At 32.8% G+C, this 9,210-nt stretch overlaps 1 long non-coding RNA gene across 4 annotated transcripts; it reads left to right on the top strand.

Annotated features, from left to right (window-relative positions):
• The first annotated feature begins 2,638 nt into the window (after positions 1–2,638).
• On the top strand, positions 2,639–8,735 carry LOC134283844 (uncharacterized). 4 transcript variants are annotated; one of them, XR_009995570.1, is made up of 5 exons: positions 2,639–2,797; positions 4,484–4,521; positions 6,016–6,061; positions 6,748–6,827; positions 8,033–8,734. It is a non-coding gene; the product is annotated as an uncharacterized LOC134283844 (long non-coding RNA). The 4 variants fall into 4 exon arrangements; XR_009995573.1 differs by lacking the exon at positions 2,639–2,797 and adding an exon at positions 2,810–3,037 and having other exon boundaries at positions 4,484–4,554; positions 8,033–8,735; XR_009995571.1 differs by lacking the exon at positions 2,639–2,797 and adding an exon at positions 2,810–3,037 and having other exon boundaries at positions 4,484–4,554; positions 6,016–6,050; positions 8,033–8,735.
• The last annotated feature ends 475 nt before the right edge of the window (positions 8,736–9,210 follow it).

Below are 9,210 nucleotides of genomic sequence, written 5' to 3' on the forward strand. Positions count from 1 at the left end.
TAGAAATTTCTTTGAAATTGTTTCAAAATGCTACTCCTCCTACAGTTTTGGTCTGATTTCAATATAACTTGGCACACAAGTAGACTACACTAAGATACATAATTCTGTGCATTGGTTTTTGATTTCGATGAACAATGTTGCCATGGTTACTAAAAATAGAAATCTCTTTGAAATTGTTTCAAAATGCTACTCCTCCTACAGTTTTGGTCTGATTTCAATATAACTTGGCACACAAGTAGACTACACTAAGATACATAATTCTGTGCATTGGTTTTTGATTTCGATCAACAATGTTGCCATGGTTACTAAAAATAGAAATTTCTGTGAATTTCTTCAAAATGCTACTCCTCCTACAGTTTTGGTCCGATTTCAATATAACTTGGCACACAAGTAGACTACACTAAGATACATAATTCTGTGCATTGGTTTTTGATTTCGATGAACGGTGTTGCCATGGTTACTAAAAATAGAAATTTCTGTGAAATTGTTTCAAAATGCTACTCCTCCTACAGTTTTGGTCTGATTTCAATATAACTTGGCACACAAGTAGATTATACTAAGATACATAATTCTGTGCATCGGTTTTTATTTTGAAGAGTGGCAAGAATCATTTTCCTATTTATTGCTAATTTAAAGTCTCGGGTCCCAACTGCTACTTTTCTCGTCCTTTGTTTTAAGTATAAACCAGTAGAGCTACAGTCTCGACAGAGACTTCTGGTTTAATATTTGTTTCCAAATCTTATTACCGCCGTAGCTTAATGATTTTAAAATAGCTTTTTCTGTAAATGAAGGTTTCACTATAAGGGGTTCTGAATAATCTCTTGGATTAGCATGCAAAGCTTGACGTTCTCAATAACTTAATTTGTATTTTTGTGAATAATAGTTATAACCTTTACCAAACCGACAAGAGATTGGATCTTTACGAAAACACTTATCGAAAGTAATAAAAGATGCAAAGTCGGTTTTAATTCCTAAAGAGATCTGGCTTGAGTTTTGCTAACCTATCTTAAGATAAGATTTGATCGTAACCGTAAGTTACGATGAATTTCTGTCTTACTAAACTTCTTTCCTTAAGTTACGACAAAAATTGCTAATAAAATCGTCGTAACTTACAAGAGGTAGGGGGCTGTCTTAAGTTAAGAAATTGTAGTAAATTGCGTCATTTCTAATAAACATGGCTGCTCTAAAGATTTTACGAGTTATTTTGGATGAAGAGAAGTCGGGCAGTCATACTTGGCCTAGTGGACGATCTAGGGGAACTACTAAAGCCCAAAACCCACAGGTCACATTCAATACCTGCACATATTCAGGTAAGATAGCCACGGTATACAACATAGGAAATTCTAATGAAGTATGGTAACGTAAACAAGAAGACAAAATATTTCATATTTCTATCAAAACATTACACGTAAAGAATTACCCGTATACAAACGCCCAAAGGTGCATGTAAGGCACAATCAAGTTGATCGAAGTATACAAATTCATTTTTATGAAAGAAGTGCCTGACCTGAATATGCCCTTTCTTCCATGAGCAAGTGTCCAAAAGATCGATGAAAGGGGAAACAACCTGTTTTTGTACCAGAAAGAATTGCTTCCCTTGAATGTCTCATTTTTATGCCTATATGGAGGGTTGAGGTTGTTATGATATATTTAAGTTAACAATTTTAGAAATATAAAGAAACGTCTGCTTAAACAATCTATTTTGATTTTAAAATCAATATTTTTCTTTTCATGTTTTTATGAAATTAAAATTAAAATTATTTACAATCATATAATAAGAACTAAAAACTATACAGGGAAATTTTTCGCCCCTGAGTTATTTTCGCCCCCTTTTGCCCATGCCTTGTTTGGGCGATTTTAAAGAGGGGCGATTTCAAAGTATACAATTTCTAAAATAAAACTGTGATTGGGCGATTTTAAAACGGGGCAAAACTGTTTGCAAGCGTGAAAGGGCGAAAGTAAAGCGGGGCGAATATTATAACCCTGTATACAGTAAAGCATACAGCCTATTAATGGGTCAATACATAGGCACTTTTTTCGGTAATAAATTTTTAACCCATAGTGATATAATAATAACACGTGTTATTATTATAACTTAGGTTAAAAATTTATACTGAAACACAGAAGTGACTGTGGGTCAGTACCTGACTTAAGTGTAATAATGCCCGAAAAAAGTTCATCACATATTGTTTAAGATTACATACCCTAAAACGTGCTTATACAACACCACTTGCACAATACGTTTCGTTTCGTTTTGTGAACCGTATGGTGCGCTTTGTGAACGGTACCCAATTCGTTTTATGGACGGTACGCTTTGGTGAACGGTATGTAAATTAAGTAGGCGGAGCTATACGAAGAACGAAGAAGTTCCTTTTGATTGGCTACTTAATTAAGCCGTTTCTTTCTTTCGGCCTAAGTTAATTTATAGTAAACTCCGTCTTTTATTAAGTGCACGAAAGGTATCACTAGCATTTTATACAAGTTCTTTACAAGCAACCACTTTTCATATTGACATTTATCTCCTTTTTTAAATATACGTTCTGTATGAGCTAGTTTAGTATTTTTAGAAAAACCAGTAGTTATACTATTAGTAAGTCTTATCATACTTTTAAACAAATGAGTTTGATTTTATACACACCTCCTAACCTCATTAGCATAAATCGGAAGAATTCGGAGATAAACGTAATAAAATATGAACAAAATCCGTAAACGTCCGAACAGCTTTCCACGCGAGAATTCAGCGAGACCAACATGCTACAGGTGAAAATCGAGAGAGAAATTCAACATGAAAAAAGAGGTAAAACTTTATGTTATCTCGATTTATAAGATTTGTAAATTGCAAAAAGTTGAAAAACAAACGTTTCTTTACCTGAAAAGTGAAAGTAGGTTTGCAGTTTCTTATTCTGTCAAGTGCTATTGCACTTTAAAGTGTCAAAACAGCACTTCTCGATTTTGTAAACATGTTTCCACGTGGAAGGGAGTAGTTGTGATGGTAAGGATTAACCCACATACATTGATTTAGTGAACAAAAACACTCGTTAGTAGAATTTCATTTATTTTTTCGATTACCTCTAGCACACAATGGCTAAATATTTTAGAGCATATTTGTCAAATGCTGTTAATAGCATGTCTAAAATTGAAGAGAAAATGCAGGTGTGCTATACATGCTATAGTTCGTTCCTACTTGTAAGGTAGTCTTATGCATGCATATGCAGAGTTACGCGTATAAAAGTCTTTATCAATACCCAGTGATTTGTGAGAACCATATGTGTTTTTTCAAATACCAAGAGACTAAAATTTAATTCTATCCGTACTCGTGTGTATGCACAAGAAGTTCTCCCGAATTTCCTCTACACATAAACATGTGTACCTGGATAAAGGATTCAAGGTTTGTTTACATTTATTTGCAGTTTTAATAGTGTCAGCTGTTTATATCAATCATGAAGTTTTCACTAGAGCCTATACTGATCAAAATATGGTTGTTACTTTTAATTTAATATCATATAGAATTTGTGATTGATCAGATGATGTCAATGCAGTAAATTCTCACATACTTGTGTATATATCAGGTATGAAACTTGTCGCCCGCGTGGCGCAGTGATTAGAGCGTCTGCTCTAGAGTCAGGAAGTAAGGAGTCAATCCTTACGTCGCTAATTCGAATCCCACTGTGGGACATGGAGACCGGTCTTTGGATGAGACCATATAAACCGAGGCCCCGTGTCGCTGTAGGTGCTGGCACAAAAATGATTCCTCCCTGCTCAAAGGCCCTCTCCCAAAATTTGTAGCCCTCCACCGGCAAGTGGTGGCGTCTCCATATGAGTGAAAAATTCTCGAGAGGGACATTCTAAACAACATACAATCAATCAATCACATATGCAGTTTATGAAAATTTTGAATATTTCTATGTGTACAACTATTTTCCATTTTAAAGTATTGCCCATCTAAAAGTAGCTACTGAAATAGTATAAATATTATAAAACTAAAGGTACTGTGAGCAATGAGCTCTGACACTAAATGATACCTACCGCTAATTCTCATATGAATATAATGACTGTGTCCATGTTTTGCTATGGGAAACCCCAAATATGTGGCGGATCAAAAAGTAACATAGAAGATGCACGATTGCAATATGTAATAAAGATTCTGTGAAAGTCATCAAATATCACTCAGTGGTATTAGAGGAATTAGCGGATAAGAGATGGGTACACCAAAGCATAACAGACCCACAGACATACCAGTTACTTAATAAGACTACCAGTTACTTAATATACCCTCCCACTTTTCAAGTGGGGGGTATAATAAATTACATGCATGCATGCATCAATCTGTGTAATGAAAAGATAATTGCTAAAGGTAATTTACATTGATGTTTTGCATTTTTGTTTGTAAGAATACATGTATTTAATTTACATATTGTTTAATTATTTCAATGTGTTACAGTGTAAATGAGAAGTAATTTTCTTTTTTGTTTGTCCATTGCAGGTACAGCTGCAGAGTACATATTGAACAGCCATCTCCAGGTATGACAAAAATAACACAATTGACCCTATAAGGTTAAATAAACAAACATTATTGAATTTAGAAAATGTATAATGAAGCACAAATTTGAAATCATTGTAGGCCCAGGCTAGAAATAGTTTTCTTTTTCTGCTCACTCAGGCTTTTTACTGGTCAGATCATCATAATATCAATATCACACTCCCAGACAACTAGATTTAATAAAAAGAGACCGACCCAAAACCATAATAACAAGAAATCTGTGAGCCAATGCTCACTAGTAATACCCCCGCTCTGATGTAAATAAGCACTATCATGTTAATATACACACAAGTTCAATTACTGGGAGATGCACAGAAAAATATGAGGTTGACATCAAAATTAATCCCACCATATGGCATGCCTCAACAAAGAGCGTAATAAAATCACAACCATCCGCTATGAATAGCTAATGAGAAAACTGCGATGAAAATTTGTTATGTATGAAACGGACAGACGCACAGACAAACAGGAAGTTGATATCCGACTTGAGCAAAAATGTATCCCATCATATGGCATACCTTAAAGAAGATTGTGTTAAAATTTCAAGCATCTACAATAAGTAGTTGCAGAGAAAACTGCGACGAAAATTTGTTATGTATGAAACGGACAGACAAACAGGAAGTTGAATCAGATTTGAGTGAAAATGTATCCCACCATATGGCATGCCTCAGAGAAGATTGTGTTAAAATTTCAAGCATCTACGGTAGGTAGTTGCTGAGAAAACTGCGACGAAAATTTGTTACGGACGGACACACAGCTCCACGGACACACAGACGGACGGACAGACACACAAGGGTAAAACAGTATACCCCCCCTCTCCTTCGGAGCGGGGGTATAATAATAATCATGATAAATGTAATAGTCATATTTTGTTTATTTAATGTGATACACAGTTAGACAAATAATTAATCTAAACAAAACAGGAATCCGAAATGACAGAACTTTGACACAAGCCTGTCAAGTTACTAGCCCAACTATAACTGTATTTTGTTATACATGTACAAAGAACTGACCCAAAAGACAGATGCCCCCTACCATGTCTATCCTAGATAAAACAAAAATCACTGACCCCAGTCCAGTGGGCCTTCAATTATTTTTTAGCCTTGCATTGTAAAGTCAGCTATCGAGACATTCCGTCTTTTTTTTTGTTGATTGTTTTTTAATGATATGCACCATCCCACACAAATTATACACACAAGGAAATTTATTTTATTTTCTCCACTTTTAAAATATGGGCTTCACTGATCTTTACATGTTTTCAATGTATGTCTTTTCTTTTGAAGAATGACATTGTTGAATGAATTTAAAAATGGTCTTCAATATGTATGCACATGATAGTGATGATACTGAGTGTATTAAATGCACAAAAATTATAATTTCATTAAAATAAAACAAAAAAAAGCAAATATAAACTTTTAAAAAAGAAAATCAAATCAATTCATTTGTAATGTGCTATGATCAAATGTTTCTTGCAGGATATACTCTGAAGACAGTGATGTGCAAGTTCAAGGTTTGCCTTTTGTGAGTATTGTATATGTAACTGTAAGGATAAAATTACACGTCATGTATAACATATTCAATATGCAACATTATTATTTAATTATTATCATCCTGATCATGCTGATTGGAATAAACAAATAAAAAATATTAAGCATGCCCAATTACTCCAATATCTACATGTACATATATATCAATGTATAAAAGAATCCTGTGTAAAGTAATATATAGTCAGAGAGAGAGAGAGAGAGAGAGAGAGATGCTGATAAAAGGGTCAATATAATTGATAACCATGCATCGGTGATTTTTGTTTTTGTTTAATTCTCAAAAGATTTAATCTTATTCTGTTCTATTTTCAGCAGATACTTTAATACCTGGTAATAAAGAATGGGTGAAAAAATTCTCACATTATCATGCTGCATAATAAGTTCAAAGGCAGAAGATAATCCATTAAAAGTGAATTTATAAATACAGTTGGTTGTCTGTTTCAGCAAACAATTTAATGAACTGAAAATTATGCTGATACATAATCAGCCTATTATGAAAACTGTAAGTGATTGCATTACATATTTTTCTGATTTGCATGTAGTGCATTGATATTTGTCAGTATTTTTCATTCAGATTTCTTTCCACATTATTGCAAATGCTTGTATTTTATTTGGATTAATTAAATGTAGAGGATTGTATTAACTTATTAATCATCTTTGAAGTTCAGCTGTAACAAAACAAATTATCTGATGAAAGCTTCAACCACGAGAATCTAGGAAAGGATGTCAAGTCCAAAGAGAAGGTATGTTGATTACTGGTGATGATATGTTATTGATGTATATAGAGTACAGCAATAAAATAGAGAGAACAATAGCAATCCGTAGACAAAAAATTAAATCTTAATTCTTTTCAAGAATAGGCAGGTCATTATTAGTCACTCTGAGATAGTTAAGAGCAGATTTAGATTTGTTCAGATCATAAAGCTGTAGGGTAGGGTGGGTCCACAGTGCGGGGGGGGGGGGGGGGTCAAAGTTTTACTCTGGAATATTTAAGGCTGAACCCTTTTATTATGAAATTTTGACAAGATTATCAGGGCCACGATACATCATATTTTTTGAATGAATACATCCTAGTACAGAATCCCAGAATCAAGGGTAATGGATGTGCCATAATTAGAAACAGAATGTTTATCTTGAAAGTCCTATGTAAATATTGGAAAATAATTTTGTTTATTTCTTGGCTTTTAAGTTAAGTAGAGATTAAAATAATATGTTTTCATAATTTAAATTCCTATTTTATGGAGACTTTAGTTGATATCTATGTAAGGTCAAAAAAGCTACAATTTTCAGAAAGAAAGCAATATTTTGGGGTTACAGAAAAGGGGCATAACTCTCATCATGATAGTAATGATGGATTTTAGATAATGTGAAAAATGTGTACTGTTGGGAAACAAGTGAATACAGTGCAGTCTAAATAAGTACAGTTAAACAACAGTATCTTAAAATCAAAAAAACTTTGACTACCTAGGGTATGTTGACGTTCATGACAGTATTACAAATTGGATGAATGATTTGCAAACACTTCGAATTGCATATATATGATTTACTTTTGTTAATTTATTTTGCTCATTTTGCACATATCTCTTTCTCATGCAGATTATTAATGAACGATTATAGATTGAATTAGCAACAGAAATGGCATACATATATATGAATTTATATACTCGGTTTAGAGTTGAACTTTGGTATATATCTTTGACAGTTGACACTGAGTGATATTTTGAACACATTGGGATATCAAAGTCAATTTAAAGTCCCTTGAACGACATTTTTTTCTATATATCTTACCCTGAATCTCTTGGATATCTCAGCTTTTTTCAGCAGTCCCATGAGCATTTCAAGATAACAAGTGTGACTTTATTTTATTGATTCAATTAATTTATGATGAATTATAAAAATATCAATCATATACTTTTATGTTAATGCATTAACATTTTATATTTTTCAGGCCATATAACAAATGGTTGCTGAATTCATGAAGGCTAGCTGGGATGATACAGTACTTTTCTACTCATATGAACCATATCTAAACATCATTTGAGGATCCCTTTCTCAGAAAAAAAGAATTTGCATATTCAAAGACTCTATAGTTTATTGTTTATTTGTACGTTGTTTAACATTCTTCTTGAGAAATTTTCACTCATATGGGGATACCAACATTTGTTGGTGGATAGCTGCATATTTTGTACTTTATTTGCCACACATGGCTAATTGAGCAATGAGGGATCTTTTTGGTACTAGCACCTACTGCAACACAGGACCTCTGTATATACAGTCTCATCTATGTCCGACTGTGGGATTTCAAACCAGCAATTTATGGATCAACTCCTTACTCATGACTCTCGAGCAGATGCTCTTGCCACTGTGCCATACAGGTTACTTCATAGGTTATAAAATGATAAGATAAGATTTATAACTTAAAACTGAATGTTTTTAATTCAATCTCAGTGTAGAAAGTGTTTGCAAAAAAGGGAGGTAATAGCTACATGTAGCTCTCACTGGTATTGCATGCTTAAACTATATGAATTACATATTGTAATTACACATGTACATGTATTTTAAATCAGATCAGTAAAGAAAGAAACACTTGAATATTTTTATTATAAATTTTATTATAAAGTTGATTATCTTTAAAAAATGGAACTTTAATTCTTTTGAGTAGGAAAAAAAATATTTAGAATGTACATGTGCACTTAATTCTGTTTATTAAAAAATAGTCAAAATTTGGAGATCTTGTGAAGGGTATCTAAATATTGATTTATAAATTTTTACTTCATTTTTAAACAGCATAATCTTTATTATAAAATTTGCCTGCAATATACAACTTATTTGTTGTTGAACATTCCATTGTCTGTCTAAATGTAGTGCTTGGTAAATTTCTTGTAAATAAAAACATGATTGCATGCTGTTTGTTTACTTTGTCTTTTTTTCAATATGATATATGATATATAAATGGTGTGCATATCAGAATAAATTATTTTTGTTGAATTCAGTTAACAGAAAAAAAATAATAACTGAATATGATTATGTAGATAGATACCTTCCAGAAATATTTACATGTACTAGTAACTGCAGATATGTAGCTTATGTGAAATCAGGTATACTTGAAACTCAATTTACCTGTAT

This window comes from Saccostrea cucullata, unplaced genomic scaffold (assembly GCF_032062105.1).
Source record: "Saccostrea cucullata isolate Sc308-1 unplaced genomic scaffold, CSIRO_AGI_Scuc_v1 ctg5050, whole genome shotgun sequence".
NCBI lineage: Eukaryota > Metazoa > Mollusca > Bivalvia > Ostreida > Ostreidae > Saccostrea > Saccostrea cuccullata.